The sequence below is a fragment of the Schistocerca cancellata genome, chromosome 9 (assembly GCF_023864275.1).
Source record: "Schistocerca cancellata isolate TAMUIC-IGC-003103 chromosome 9, iqSchCanc2.1, whole genome shotgun sequence".
In the NCBI taxonomy this organism is placed as follows: domain Eukaryota; kingdom Metazoa; phylum Arthropoda; class Insecta; order Orthoptera; family Acrididae; genus Schistocerca; species Schistocerca cancellata.
In genome coordinates this window covers 92,492,250-92,509,191 of record NC_064634.1, presented here as the reverse complement: position 1 = coordinate 92,509,191, position 16,942 = coordinate 92,492,250, and positions in this window count along the sequence as shown.

Below are 16,942 nucleotides of genomic sequence, written 5' to 3'. Positions count from 1 at the left end.
TCCTGTGTTAGTTCTAATTGTTCGAATCTGTCTGTCACTGTCTGAATATCTGCTGTGTGTGTATCTGTTTTTGATTTAAGATCAGAAATTTCATCACGTAATTCTATGTTCAACTGTTTGATGGTATTAATTTCGTCGGACACTGTAGCAATATTGTTGTCTACATATGTCTTTGCTATCGCAAACAATTTACGTTTGTCTTCTTGTCTCTGTGCTGTGATTGTTTCCATTACTTGTCGTTTTACTTTATTTTGATCCTGAATAAATTTGCGGAAACGCGTATTACTGTTTTCTATGTGAAGATTAAAACGTTCGTCAATCTGATTGTTCTGTTGGTCGAATTTCGCGTCAATCTTTTCATCCATTGTGCGCGAAAGTTCTGCTGTCATTGCTTTAAACTCGTCGCGTAATTGTGTAGCCTTTTCAGAGCACTGTTTACTGACTGCGCTAATTTCCTCTCTAAGTGTTTCTGTTGTAGCTGTTTGCATATCCCGTAATAATTGAGCAAGAGATCTAATTTCTTCGCTACTTTTTCTAGAACAAGCCTCAATTTCCTCGCGTAACTGTTCCTTAGTGTCATGACACTGCGCGGCAACGTCTCTAATTTGTTCACTAAGCTGTCTGGAATTGTTGTCTAATTTTTCATTTAACTGTCTGGAATTGTTGTCTAATTTTTCATTAAAGTATTGTTTGAGTTTTTCGTTAGCTTGTTTGTTAACTTCACTCTGTTGTCTGACCTGTTCACTAAGTTGTTTGAGATTTTCGTCTTTGTTGTCTAATTTTTCACTAAGTTTGTCTTGTTTTTCACTCTGTTGTCCGAAATCTTCACTATGTTGTAGCAATATTGCCATAATTTGTTCCAGGGTAGCATTACCTACTCTATTCTTTGTACTGTTTGATGGTGTATCTGCAATTGTCGCGCTTTGTGTGACCATTTGGTCATTCTGTAATTTACAAAAAGGTTTGCCAGTCGAAAGTACACTGTCAGTCACTATTTCGGAATTAAATAAATCCGTCCTACTTTGAGTATCCTCTTCATTTTCATTAGAAAAATTCGTCTGTCCTTTACGCGAATTTTCCAAACCGGGTGTTTTAAGCTGGGCAGCGCTCATTACAATAGAACGCCCCGCGTCATCAATTGTCATCAAATTAACAGAGGAGACAATTGAGTTCGTTTGTTCATCATTAAGATGATTGTCAGTAAACGGTGAATTGTCATCATTATATTGCGTATCGCAATTACTATCGGTCAAGCTGTTTAATTCGGTAGTTTCATTCATTATACCTCGCGATACACTATTCACAGTCTTTCGCGGCATTTTTACAATAGTCACAATTATTCACAAATGAAATAAGCACAATGCAAAAAGCAACAAACACAAATACAACAGAGCAACGAATTGCCGATGATCTGAGGAAAGAAAGTTATAAAATTAGTAAAAGCGTTGCGCCAAATGCTAATTATATTAAAGCAAATAAGAGCAGATACCTGACTACTTTTCAGAAGATTCTCAAAGAAATACGATCCTGGACCGGATGTCGCCAAGTGTAACCTCCCCAGGGAAATGTAAAAGAAAATATTTTAAATGTCAATGGACATAGAGCCAAGTGTAACCTCCCAGTAATTATTTTTAAATGATATGAATTGAATAAAAAATGCAAATAATCCCATATGTTACCTTCCCACATTAATAAAAGTCAATGATAATAAAAATGTGCAAAAATGTTAAGTCCCCACAAAATTAACGTTATGCTAAACCTGATAAATTTTATAAGGCCAGCTGCGCTAACCTTAGGCCCTGTGCAATAACCAGCGTGATAAATTGATTCTTGGAGGAAATGCAAAGGAAATTTTCTTTCAATAAAATGTTTGTTTTGTTACAATGCTTGGTTTGAAAACAAAATTATTATTGGGGCATTTCTTGAACAAATTAATTAGAATTACAATACATTATTAGCTGAGCGCAAAGCTGCTTCATTACCTTATTCAAAATATATACCTCGTTCTGAATCCCGACCATAGAGCCATGTCGACGCCCGCCGACTCCTCACACACAACAGCTAACCCGCAACTGCGTCCCACTCGTGACTCGCTACATGCAACTACTCTCTTGCAACAGAACTGAACTCTCGCGCGGTCAAGCGCAGACTAGCAACGATAAATAACTCTCTGGTCAGAGATTCTGTCATGCCTCGCCATCGCTGCTACTGAATATATACGTGTTTCAATGCAAGAAATCTGGCTGCTGTTCTTGTAATTCTTTGAAAGATCTCAAACTTCAAATGGTAGGAATTGGCACAGATAATGCTTCTGCGATGGTTGGAATAAACAATGGGCTTTTCGAACAACTCAAGAGAGAATATGGTTTGAAGCATTTGGTATTGGTCCGTTGCATTTGTCACTCTCTTCAGCTTGCAGTTTCGCACGCCTCAGTGAATACCATACCAAGAAACATAGAGTTTCTTGTACGGGAAACCTACGATTGGTTCTCCATTTCACCCAAAGACAAGAATAATATAAAAAGGTTTATAAGATAATAAATTGTGGAAAACAGCCATTAAAGTTTTTGAAGGTCTGTGAAACACGTTGGCTTTCAATTGAACCAGCAATACGATGAATTCTGGAGCAGTGGTAAGAACTAAAGCTACATTTTTCACTTGCCATGGTTCATGGTTCAAAACAATTGTTACACTGCCGATCTTTTGTACAAAATGTATTGCGACGACTGAAATCATCTTTACATGTTTTACCTTAAACATGCTTTAAAAGACGTACAAATAGCAATAGAAGCTTTTGAAGGAGAAGACAAGGACCTCACTAAATTACTAGATACACTTGTATTTCTGCTGCAGTCACTCGGACAAAACATAGTTTTTACAACTGTTGATTTGTTGGCAACACCAGTTCCAAGCGAATGTATGTACGCAAATCCGAACCTTGGCTTTGTGTTTGAAAGAAATTGTCTGAGTCAAGTTTGTCTGAAGAAAAGAAAGTTTATTTGAAGAAGAGATGCATTCAGTTTAGTCTGAAACTCATAAAAGAAATTCAACAAAGACTGCCAAGTAACGTTACGATCCTGAAAAAAATGTCAATGCTGAATGTTGAAGAAACACTAAAAGTGAATAAAAATAATGCTGTAGCGGATGTAGCTAAAGAATTGGGTTTTAGTGGCGATTTCATAGACGGTATTCTGCAAGAATGGCTTAATATCAACTTCATTAGGTGGAATAACACTACTAACACTATTCGATTTTGGAGTGAGGTTTTGCAGTATAAAAATGCCGCAGGGGAGAATCCTTTTTCTTTGATTTCACAGCTAGCAATGACTCTTCTATGCCTACCGCATTCAAATGCAGAAGTGGAAAGAATATTCAGTTCTATGAACATTATAAAAACTAAACAACGTAACAGACTATTGTTGAAGACAATTAATGCTTTGTTCATATTGAGAGACTAGTTGAAGAAACAATATAAAGATTGTGCATCTTTTGACATACCGCCAGACGTATTGGAGCTTATTGGAACGAACAAAAGTTACTCTTTTGTGACAAAACCAGTCGAACTGCAACATCATCTTCTGAGTGACGTTCAACCCTCTTCATCTACTACAGTTCTGTCAGAGCATGAAACAGAAGAGTTATTCGATCTTCTTAGTGACGACGATGAATAGCTCACATACCGATATGTATATATTTTGTAACTTAATTTGAGTTCTTGCTTTCTTTTGTTACAAATATAGTTGTATATTTTTAGTATATTTGACTACTGTGATTGAAACAACTATTTATGTGTTGCGTCAATTATGATAACATGTTTAATTAAAACTTTAGCATATTTTATATGTATATTGTTGCAAGCGATGCGTCATTTAATTAAGACAATATAGCAATTATGTATGAGACAATTTTTATTAATATTTTATTACCCCCCTCTCCCCGCCCACTGGCTTATTGCACCATTCACAGCACGAAATTTTCAGTACACCCCTAGTAAAATAGTTTTAGCGACTTCCTAGCGACTTTTGATATTGAATTTAGCGACTCGGGTTTTTTAGAGTTGGAAACACTGCTCAGAATAAGTACTTCTAGTCAAGTCGTGCCACAAATTCCTCTTCTCCCGAATTCTGTTCAGTACCTTGTTATGTGATCTACCTATCTAATTTTCAGAATTCTTCCTTAGCACCACATTTCGAAAGCTTATATTCTCTTCTTGTCTAAACTGTTTATCGTCCATGTTTCACTTCCATAGATGGTTACACTCCATACAAACACTTTCAGAAAAGACTTCCTGACACTTAAATCTATACACGATGTTGACAAATTTCTCTTTTTCAGGAAGGCTTTCTTGCCATTGCCAGTCTACATTTTGTATCCTCTTTATTTCGACCGTCGTCAGTTATTTTGATGCCCAAGTAGCAAAAATCATCTGCTATTTTAAGTGTCTCATTTACCAATCTAATTCCCGCAGCGTCTCCTGACTTAATTCGACTACATTCCAATATCTTCGTTTTGGTTTTGTTGATGTTCATCTTGTATCCTCCTTTCATGATACTGTCGTTTGCTGTCTCTGACAGAATTACAGTGTCATCGGCGAACCTCAAAGTTTTTATTTCTTCTCCATGGATTTTAACACCTACTCCGAATTTTTGTTTTGTTTCCTTTACTGCTTGCTGAATATACAGTTTGAATAACATTGGGGAGAGGCTACAACTCTGTCTCACTCCCTTCCCAACCACTGCTTCCCTTTCATGCCCCTCGACTCTTATAACTGCCATCTGGTTTCTGTACAAATTGTAAATAGCCTTCGCTCCCTGTATTTTACCCCTGCCACCTTTAGAATTTGAAAGAGAGTATTTCAGTGAACATTGTCAAAAGCTTTCTCTAAGTCTACAAATGATAGAAACGTAGGTTTGTCTTTCCTTAATCTTTCTTCTAAGATAAGTCGTAAGGTCAGTATTGCCTCACGTGTTCCAATATTTCTACGGAATCCAAACTGATCTGCCCTGATGTCGGCTTCTACCATATTTTCCATTCGTCTGTAAAGAATTCGTGTTAGTATTTTGCAGCTGTGACTTATTAAACTGATAGTTCGGTAATTTTCACATCTGTCAACACCTGCTTTCTTTGGGATTGGAATTATTATATTCTTCATGAAGTCTGAGGGTACTTCGTCTGTCTCATACATCTTGCTCACCAGATGGTAGAGTTTTGTCAGGACTGGCTCTCCCAAGGCCTTCAGTAGTTCTAATGGATTGTTGTCTACTCCCGGGGCCTTGTTTCGGCTCAGGTCTTTCAGTGTTCTGTCAAACTCTTCACGCAATACCGTATCTCCCATTTCCTCTTCATCTACATTCTCTTCCATTTCTATAATATTTTCCTCAAGTACATCGCCCATGTATAGACCCTCTATACCATCTTTCTGCTTCCCCTGCTTTGGTTACAACTGGGTTTCCATCTGAGCTCTTGATATTCATACAAGTGGTTCTCTTTTCTCCAAAGGTCTCTTTAATTTTCCTGTAGGCAGTATCTATCTTACCCCTAGTGAGATAAGCCACTACATCCTTACATTTGTCCTCTATCCATCCATGCTTAGCCATTTTGCACTTCCTGCCGATCTCATTTTTGAGACGTTTGTATTCCTTTTTGCCTGCTTCATTTACTGCATTTTTATATTTTCTCCTTTCATCAATTAAACTCAATATTTCTTCTGTTACCCAAGGATTTCTAATAGCCCTCGTCTTTTTACCTACTTGATCCTCAGCTGCCTTCACTACTTCATCCCTCAGAGCTACCCATTCTTCTTCTACTGTACTTCTTTCCCCTAATGCTGTCAGTTGTTCCCTTATGCTCTCCCTGAAACTCTGTACAACCTCTGATTCTTTCAGTTAATCCAGGTCCCATCTCCTTAAATTCCCACCTTTTTGCAGTTTCTTCAATTTTAATCTGCAGTTCATAACCAATAGTTTGTGGTCAGAGTCCACATCTGCCCCTGGAAATGTCTTACAATTTAAAACCTGGTTCCTAAATCTCTGTCTTACCATTGTATAATCTATCTGATACCTTTTAGTAACTCCAGGATTCTTCCATGTATACAACCTTCTTTTATGATTCTTGAACAAAGTGTTAGCTACGATTAAGTTATGCTCTATACAAAATTCTACTAGACGGCTTCCTCTTTGATTTCTTACCCCCAATCCATATTCACCTACTACGTTTCCTTCTCTCCCTTTTCCTACACTCGAATTCCAGTCACCAAAGACTATTAAATTTTCGTCTCTCTTCACTATCTGAATAATTTCTTTTATCTCATCATACATTTCATCAATTTCTTCATCATCTGCAGAGCTAGTTGGCATATAAACTTGTACTACTGTAGTGGGCGTGGGCTTCGTGTCTATCTTGGCCACAATAATGCGTTCACTATGCTGTTTGTAGTAGCTTACCCGGACGCCTATTTTTTTATTCATTATTAAACCTACTCCTGCATTACCTCTATCTGATTTTGTATTTATAACCCTGTATTCACCTTACCAAAAGTCTTGTTCCTCCTGCCACCGAACTTCACTAATTCCCACTACATCTAACTTTAACCTATCCATTTCCCTTTTTAAATTTTCTAAACTACCTGCTCGATTAAGGGATCTGACATTCCACGCTCCGATCCATAGAACGCTAGTTTTCTTTCTCCTGATATTAACATCCTCTTGAGTAGTCCCCGCCCGGAGATCCGAATGGGGGACTATTTTACCTCCGGAATATTTTACCCAAGAGGACGCCATCATCATTTAACGATACAGTAAAGCTGCATGCCCTCGGGAAAAATTACGGCTGTAGTTTCCCCTTGCTTTCAGCCGTTCGCAGTACCAGCAAAGCAAGGCCGTTTTGGTTATTGTTACAAGGCCAGATCAGTCAATCATCCAGACTGTTGCCCCAGCAACTACTGAAAAGGCTGCTGCCCCTCTTCAGGAACCACACGTTTGTCTGGCCTCTTAACAGATACCCCTCCATTGTGGTTGCACCTACGCTACGGCCATCTGTATCACTGAGGCACGCAAGCCTCCCCACCAACGGCTAGGTCCATGGTTCATGGCGGGGATGATCAGGTAGCCAGGGCAAAATGGTTTCAGAAGTGGATACCTGACAACTGGGAGATTAATAAGCATTATTATGCCAGCCAAATCAGGGATTTATGCAGGGAAAGTGAGGTGTTCAAACATGCTTACAAGGAAATAGTTAATACAGATAAAGATGTTAAATCATTGGATGAATAATGTGTATTTTTGATGGGAAAAGATGGTATAGGTGATAATAATACTGTGAATAATGATACAATTAATAAGGAAGATGAGGATGTTGATGAAATACAATATTTCAAAGTGTATAATGATGAAGAACAGATAGCCATGCATGAGGAGCTAAAGATTGAATGGATGGGGAAAGATGCCTGTCATTATTATGCTGATGATCGGGTTAATTTTGCAAAGTCGCACCAGCAGTTGACACCAGAGACCTGGGGGGAAGAAAGATATAAGAGTTATTAGAAAGCTAGTGGGTTGAGTGTAGGACACTCTGGAATTAAAGAAGCCTTTGATGTAATATTTTCAGGGAATAAGGATATTGAATCTTTTAGTGAAGAGCAGGTGCGCACCATGACTAAAGATTGCATATATTAGAAAAGAGGAGGACTTTTTGGCTGAAACAGAATTGAAGCAGGATTTTATTGAAAAGGTACAGCCAATAACAACTTTTAGTGTGGCAGGGGTCTGTGCTACTGTTTTGATGGATACTGGAAGTTCTGTGTCTGGGGTGGCAGAGAGCTTTTATGATCATATTAAGAACAAGGAAACAGTGGAATTTTCAGTCACAGGGGTGAGAGTTAAAAATGCTACAGGAACTTTCAGTAAAGCAGTGAGAAAGGAGGTAGTTCTAGATGTAAACATTGGAGGTGAATTATTTAGTCACTCATTTTTGGTGGTCCCAAATTTAAGTATGAAAATGGTGTTGGGTTTTTATTTCCTGAGTAAATATGAGGCATATGTAGATTGTAAGGACCAGATGGTGGAACTGAATATTGTTGTGGGATGAAGAAGGCCAGTAGTGGGACTATGATTAAAAAACTGGAGTCCTACTGCAACGAAACTGGTAAGCCAAAAGCAGTGCTCTCTGACAGTGGGTCCCAATTCATCACCATGGCATGGGAGAACTTCATGGAGCAGAGATGTGTGAAACATATAAGGACTTCAGTTTACCACCTGGCAGGAAATCCAGCTGAGAGGTACATGCACATGCTTGGATGATTGTGCAGGACATACTGCAGCCATAGACATACCATATGGGCAGAATATGTGGCCAAGTTTTAGGACATCATGAACAGAGTGAAAAGCAGTGCCTTTGGGTTCACACCTCCTGAAGTAATGTGGAATAAAAAGCCAGCCGACCCGATAGCTGAGGCAGTGAGCTTTCCACCGGGCACACCTCTTTCTGATGAGGAGAGGCAGAAGATAATTACTGGACAACTGGCAAAAGGGGCCTACAGACAAAACATAGGTATGATTTAAGATACAAGCCTGCCAAGTACAAGATGGGTGACCTAGTATTAATAAAGCCAAAGGAACAGTCAAAGGATTTAGATGGTGAGATCAAAAAGCTTTTTGAATTGTACCATGGCCCATTTGTTGTGGTAAGCTGCCCTCACCCAAATTACTTACAGGTTGGAGTATCCCAAGTCACATAAACCATTGGGACTCAGAAATGTAACTGATCTGCGACTGTACGAACAGCCACTGTAATTGGGTTGAATCCTTTTTCTGTATTTGTAACAGGTGTTTACTTAACGGTGCTTATTTATTGAATACAATTTATATTGCGCATGTTAACTAAGCTTTTTCTTTTTTTGCAAGGGACTCTTTGTTGTGTCCTATTTACATATGTGTTTAGTGTTAAGAATTGGGAAAAGTATAGTTGTACTTGAAGTTGTGGAACTGCTGGTTGACAAATCTAATTCTCTCGTAATGACTAATGATACAGGCTACAACAGTTGTAGTCACTGTACAGCACATACATGTACATGATAGGATGTGAATGTGAGAGAGGGACAATGTGTGGCATTTTTGTTATTGTTTATAATGATACGAATACTGATTCAGTTTTTCATGAGTGGTGATTGTGGTTTGGTCACACACTAATTTATTTGGTGCGTGGGGTGGAGGTAGGTCAGTGTGGGACTGACTGATGAGAATATGGAATTGAATGGCATACATATAATATGTTCTTGTATTCATTGAAGAAATGTTTAGATTTGTGGGGATATATGTTTCCTGTTTATCTTGACCATCCTAAATAACTGTTTTTCCAGATGAAAATCACAAAATGTTTCTAGCAGATGTTCTTTAACCATCAGGGGGACATCAATCAGCATGATTGCCTTCGTTTTAGCTTTCTACAAATATATGAACAGTGATGTGACTTTTTTAAATGGCGCCCTGTATTTTTTATTCAGTAATTCATTTCCTATCCTGAAAACCTATTCAAAAATGTATCACAGTGTACCATTCACTGAAAGACAATGTTATTAATTACATAACACAACACTGACTCTGATCCCGGGATCACAAACTTGTTCACTTGCTGGAGTTGTCAGAAAACAAATGAAAACCAAGTAAAAACATAACAAAATTGACTTTAACTTCCCTGTACCATTACCCGGGAGTACAACATCCAAAGGTGCTCAAAGTGGTGACCCTGGATACGGATACACTGGTGCACTCGTTGAATGAAAGAATTATTTACTGCTTCCAATGTTGCCTGCTGAAGAGAATTACAAGCAAGCACAATACGTTCCTGCATGTCCTCTGGACTTGTTAGAATATTGCGATAGGCAACGTCTTTAATGCATCCCCAAATAAAAAAGTCCAGAGGATTTAAATTAGGAGACCTAGGAGGCCAAGTAACTGTTCCTCCTCGACCAATCCATTTGGCAGGATACCTTCGGTTCAGAACACGACGTGCACGCAAGGCATTATGTGCTGGACATCCATCGTGGTGATACCACTTAAGCATTTTTGTTCTTAGCGGCACTTCATCCAGAAGAGAAGGAAGAATTCGCCTGAGGAAATTGGCATGCGCTGTGCCGTTTAGACTACCATCGTTGAAATGAGGGTCAATAATTGTAGTACCAAGCATCCAACACGAGACGATAACTATCAATTGACGTTGATGTTCCACCTGTCTAAGCCATCGTGGGTTGTCGCTGGACTAACAAAGCAAGCACAATACGTTCCTGCATGTCCTCTCGACTTGTGAGAATATTGCGATAGGCAACGTCTTTAATGCATCCCCAAATAAAAAAGTCCAGAGGATTTAAATTAGGAGACCTAGGACGCCAAGTAACTGTTCCTTGTACTTACCTGTCCTTTGTTTGAGAAGGAACATTCATCGGTAAATAGAACAATCCTTCGGGTAGGCGAGGATTTGCTGCTGTGCCCACTGACAGAAATGTGCACGATTCTGGAAATTATTCCCATGCAATTCTTGATGCAGGTGTACGTGGTAGGCATGGAACCGGTGACGTGTAAGAATACGATGTACACTGGTTTTAGGAATGCCAATCTCGTGTTCAAGCTGTCGTGTGCTCACATGTGAATTCATAGCAACGGAAGCGAGAACAGTAGCTTAAGCAGCTTGGTCTGTGAGAGTGCTACGACGATTGCGTTGCCGTGGGTTGAAACTTTCGGTTTCCTGTAACGTCGCCACAAGATGAAAAAACATCCGTCGGTAAGGTGGGTTCTTGTCAGGATATCGCTCTCTGTACGGTTCCGCTGCCTCCGTAGCATTTCGCCTACCTTCAACAACAACAATAAAAGAAACGTTCTGCTGTACCAAATGTACCCGTACATATGAAAACTGTATTGCAATTACTGTCCTGCTAACTTACATTCCCCATAGATAAGTAGCATTCCTACCTTCTCTTCGTTGGTGTACGTTCTACTCACACAACTCTTCAACTGATGATGGTTGACGGAATGACGAGCGTGCATTCTACGTATGTTTAAATTTGTCCTCTGTCAACGTCAGCAGGTGGATATGTCCCATTACACCGAGTGCCTGCACTAAGAGCTGGGAGCGTCAACTTCAGTGTTGTGTTATGTAATTAATAACGTTGTGTTTCAGTGAATGGTACACTGTGATACATTTTTGAATACGTCTTTAGGAGAGGAAATGAATTACCGAATAAAAAATACAGGGTGCCATTTAAAAAAAGTCATACCGCTGTTCATATCTTTGTAAAAAAAAAAAATACAAAGCTACAACGAAGGCAATCATGCTTATTGTGCTTATTGATGTACCCCTGACAGCTAAAGAACATTTGCTTGAAACATATTGTATTTGCATCTGGACAAACAGTTATTTAGGGTCGTCATGATAAATGGGACACCCTGTATATTTTGTTTTTATTTTTGTTTATTTCTGTAGAATTACTTAATTTCAGGGGAATATGGGCTGATTTGTGGATTATGTTGTGCCATGGGGTATTTTATATATTTGATTTTATTCAGTTCGCAGTGCTGTAGCCGGGCGGAGTGGCCGTGCGGTTCTAGGCGCTACAGTCTGGAACCGAGCGACCGCTACGGTCGCAGCTTCGAATCCTGCCTCGGGCATGGATGTGTGTGATGTCCTTAGGTTAGTTAGGTTTAATTCGTTCTAAGTTCTAGGCGGCTGATAACCTCAGAAGTTAAGTCGCATAGTGCTCAGAGCCATTTGAACCATTTGAGCAGTGCTGTAATTTTCATTGGTCATTGAGCAGCAGTTTGGGTTAAAACTAGAGACAGGGTTGTTGCTGGAACCTGCCATGGAACCCGTCGTATAATAAATATTTGAGTACTATTCTGGTCACATATTTCCTTAGTTTCACTTTGATTAGAGAAACCTTGTCTCAATGTTGTACAGTTGCAACGATTTGGGCCGTTTCTGTTTCTTGAATGGAACAAATTCTTGTGATCAAAGGAAAGTCTGTAGCCAGCATGTATTTCTTGGTAACACTACGATATGTATGTTTGTGTCAGGTTTCGCCCTGAAACTTGGCTTTAGTTATGTCAGATCTGGATAACAGAAGGGACAGGTTTACATCCGATCAGTTCTTGGTACGCAGACACCTTTACTGGTAGGAAATTGATTGGGTGAATTTTGTTTGTTCCTGGCAGAATCGGGTTAGCTGACTGGCACGAGAACTTGAGAAATGGCGCCTGAGGTCTGAGCTGCAGCTATGAGGCACGTCAGAGGCACGCCACAGAAGACAACAAGAGGTACAGTGCTTACTGTATGTGCTGCGTAACTTCTACTAAGAAATATAGTGCATCGAAATAAAATGATTGAAAAAAAAGGACAATATTGAGAGGTCTCCAAGAAAAATTGCTGGTCGACCTTCAATTCGTTTATGTTTTGTTACTTACAACTTTTGGCCAGTCATATCAGCATCATGGAAATGCTGATGAATAAATGTTTTTAGCGTAAGTGTAGTTAAGTTACGATAGGCAGTGCTCACGCATAAGATAATATAGGGACTTGTTCATTTCGATTTTTCTGCTATCATATGTAGAGTTTATTTTTGTGTATTATTTCATTTATGAGGGCGTAGATTGGGTTTAGTGCTGCTTGCGACACCATGCACTGCGTTTATGGAGTAGCAAGTGGGGATAACTGTGAGCGTACAAGCTGTGGTAGGAGATTAGAGCGGCAGTTTTCCACCGCAGAGCACGTGGCTGGCGGTTGCGACTGGGCCGTGGCGAGCTCCGAGCGATTACGCGGCCTTGGAAAAACCCGAGCAGAACCTTGGCAGGGGCGCGTATGGCCGTCTTTGCGCGTTTGGAGAAATTTATATGCCAGAGAAAAACTGATAAAAACTGAACTAAGAGTGACACGGAGGTGCGAGCTGGCACTCACGGACAGAAAAATATGTGGCGCTAAATTATCTAGACGCGCCACAAAAGTACGTAATAGTTTAAAAGTTAATGTTGTCTTGAAATTGTAAATTCATGAAAGTTCAAAAGCTAATATCTCGGCTATTCTTTGCCCGATTAATACAAAGAAAGTTTTTACGGATGCGGCTCGTAGAGATGCACCGAGCCATCAAAGCCGATTCAGCAGAATCTGTACCTATTTTGAATGAGAGGTCAGAATATGGGATTCGACTAAGAGAAACTGTTTTTGGTAATAAATAAATTTAAAGAGACGAAACCAGCGCCAGTATTCTTAAGTTTAAAGAGGCAGATGAGTAATAAAGTATGTATTTTTATTTGTTTATTGATGTTTAGTATGAACAACACGGGAAAAGCAAAATCACGCCACAAATACATTATTTGTGAAAAAAACGGCGGCAGACACAAAAAATTAAACTTCAGATTGCCTGAAAAATTTCTTTATTTTTCAGTGATTCATATGTGTATTTGTGTTCAGTTTCAGAATATTCGTAATTTTTTTGACAAAAATTGTTTTGAGTTAGACAGCCGTTTCGAGGGTGCATAGCGCGGCCATCTTTGACGAGAGGGAGTTGGTTTTGACCGACGCTAAGAGCCGGATGTGCTGCGCATCTGGGGGTAGTAGTGGGTTGGTAGCCACGTTCAGGGACAAGTATGTATGTAGCGACGTTCGAAAGCGATCAAGTGGAGTGGAATATAGTGGTTTAGGACAGCAGACAACAGTGTATTTTGTGAACTGCGAACAGACTTTCGAGTGCTGTGATTGCTACATACGAATTTTATGGTATAGTGTTGTAGCATCAGTTATTAACGGCTGCCCTTGCGTAAGAGACCCTCAGACTGCATATCAAATGTTAAGTGAATATATTGAAGAAAAATAAGCTACTTGTTCAAATTATAAATCAACGTGAATGAATTAATATTTTTTAAATTTCACCGCACTACCTGCCTGCATTGTTTTTTTATATTTCAGCTTGAAAATTAAGTTTATGACAGGTGTGAGCTGGCACCATATGACGAAAAACGTAGCCAAATATTGAGACCAGCCACATCTCTGGACCGCTCGCTCAATTAAGCTGAGTGTTGGGTATAACAGATACATATTTTTTCGTGCCATAGCACGTGGGGGCTCGAGCCAAAGTATTCGATCTACAGTGAGTAGTGCCCAGAATCGTCGTAATGCCCTCGGAAAAGAATTAAGGCTGCACTTCCTCTCGCCCTCAGCCGTTCGCATTACCAGCACAGCAAGGCCGTTTTGGTTGACGTTACAGTGCCAGGCCAGTCATCCAGACTGCTGCCCCTGCGATCACTGAAAAGGCTGCTGCCCCTCTTCAGGAAACACACGTTTGATCTGTCAACAGATACCCCTTCATTGTAGTTGTATCTATGGTATAGCTATTTGTACCGCTAATTCACGCAAACCACACCAACAACGGCAAGATCCATGGCAGTAATTAGTCCAAATAAGGAACAGCTAATGTACGATCTTGGCTTCATGGGTTTTCAGTCTCTAACATGATTTATTTTTTTAAATTTGTTGTTCATTAGGTAGAGCTTCGGATTCGATTAATGATCCAGTGTAGAATGAGGGACTTTTATCCGAATATCAAGTGAGCTGGTAGCAGGGCAATGTGTGTGTGTGTGTGTGTGTGTGTGTGTGTGTGTGTCTATGGTGGAGGAGGCGGCGGGTGGACGCATTTGGGAGGGTTTACTGTTCTGGCATTTGCCTTACAATCAAGAGTAAGCTCCCAGAAACATTGGTCAGTACCGGGCGGTGGGAAAATTTTTGGATTTAATTCTGGGACTTTATGTTCCAGATCAATACATGGAAGTCTAGTGTATGTGTAAGTGTATTTGTATGTGAGTATGCAGAGAAAAGTCTATATGTTACTCGACATTTACCACGAGAAGTTGTATTAGGTAGACTACGATCGATAAACTACCATGCTAGATCCCAACATTCGGCACAGAGGTTCGCTGAGTACTAAGAGAGAGGTTGACTTAGATCTAAAGGTGTCCCGTTCTTCATTCGTCTTCCCTTCCGCGATTCAATGACCGACAGCACCATTTAGATGAACACATTATTCAAACGAAATTTTAATTCCTACATATTTCGAATTGCTCCGATCCGCGACTGTGAAGGAGTTCTCTAACACAATTCGTTTTCAGTGAGGGACAAGATGTTGTGCTCGCGCTTGAAAACCTCAACGGCCGCACCTCTCCTCTGCTTGCGCAAAACGTAATATTGTTAACACATTATTACTTTTTCCGACCAAGCTTTCTTATTTGGAATATAAAGATGTATGTCCGTTAATCGAGGTGACGAAACGTCTCACAGGTGCAAAAGACACTGCCTTTTTATTGCAACGGTTATACTGAAAACAGTGAGAGGGACAGGTGTGAAAATCTTATTTACGTTGACCACACAAAAAAGCTTGTGAAGAAGTAAAATAGAAAACAGATCAAGATAATCTTGTTTAGATGTCAGGCGGGTTTTAACAAGCGTCTGTACTGGCCGTCAGGTACATTTTTCGTGACGAAGATACGAAGAGATGTGCATTGTTTTCAAAAAGAATCCTATATTTTTACTCGGCTACGCGATTTCTCTACTCAAAACCTGTTAAAAAACTTATCATATTGTACCCTCCACGGAAACGTATTCTTATTAAAAACGTAACACAAAGTTGACTTTGACTCTTGTACACTAGCGAACAGGTCATGCACTCAGAATAACGGAACTGCTACGTGTGCTAGTTAATTGAACACAAATGAAAACAAGGAAAATGCGCAGCGGCCATTCGGTCACTCATCTTTAGTTGTAGTAAAGTAAACTTAGATTGGGTTTAACGTCCCGTCGACATCGAAGTCATTAGAGACGGATCTCAAGCTCGCATTGTGTCAAGGGTGGGGAAGAAAATGGGCCCTGGCTTTTCAAAGGAACCATTCCGGCATTTGCCTGGAGGGATTTAAGGAAATCACGGAAAACCTGAATCTAGATGGCCGGACGTGGGTTTGAACCGTCCGCTGTGCTAACCATGCTCCCCCTCGCGCTGTTTCAAGTGAAGAATCCTGTATTATTTACCTCAACGAAGATGAGGTAGAAATGATAATATGTGGAGGATGTACGTTAACAGAACAGTAATTGCATTATTCCTTTTTTATTTACAATACGGGTGCATGTAGTACTTTTAGATTATAAGAACCAAACATTATACAGATATCATACATATGTCAATTTGAGCAGAAACCCTGAAAGTTTTTTTTCGCATATACAGCCACAGCGTAGTTTGGTAATTTGCCGATAGTCAGCGCTAGTCGCAAACATTGCGAGTTCAAGTGCGGAGCGAGCTGTTTCATGAAATGGCCTCCCCGATCACCAGATCTCACTCCGTGTGACTTTTTTCTGTGGGGACACATTAAAGATCTGGTGTGTGTACCGCCTCTACCACGTGATGTAGCAGAGCTCCAGGAGAGAATACGGGAAGTGAATGCCACAGTCGACGATGCCATGCTGGGACGGGTATTGCAAGAATTCGATTACCGTATTGACGCCTGCCGGGTCACTCATGGTTCGCATATCGAATGTTTGTAAAAAAAAATGCAGAGTTTATCTTCAAAATGAAATATGTATGACATCTGTACAATGTTTAGTTCTTGGTCAATAAATAATTGGAAGTGTTTCCGGACTTTATGTACACCCTGTATGTTGTGTAAAGGGTGCACTAGAGTAGTGTTTCTGCCTTGGCACAGGTTGTCCTCATAACTATTCGACTAAAGACGGTTGACTGAATGACCGCTGGTTTTTTGCGCTGCAGAGTGCAATGTCATTCTGGAAACATCTCCGAGGCTGTGGCTAAGCCTTTTCTCCATAGTATCCTTTCTCCCAGGAGTGCTAGTTCTGCAAGGGTCCCAGGAGAGCCTCTGTGAAGTTTGGAAGATAGGAGACGAGATACTGACAATAGTACAAC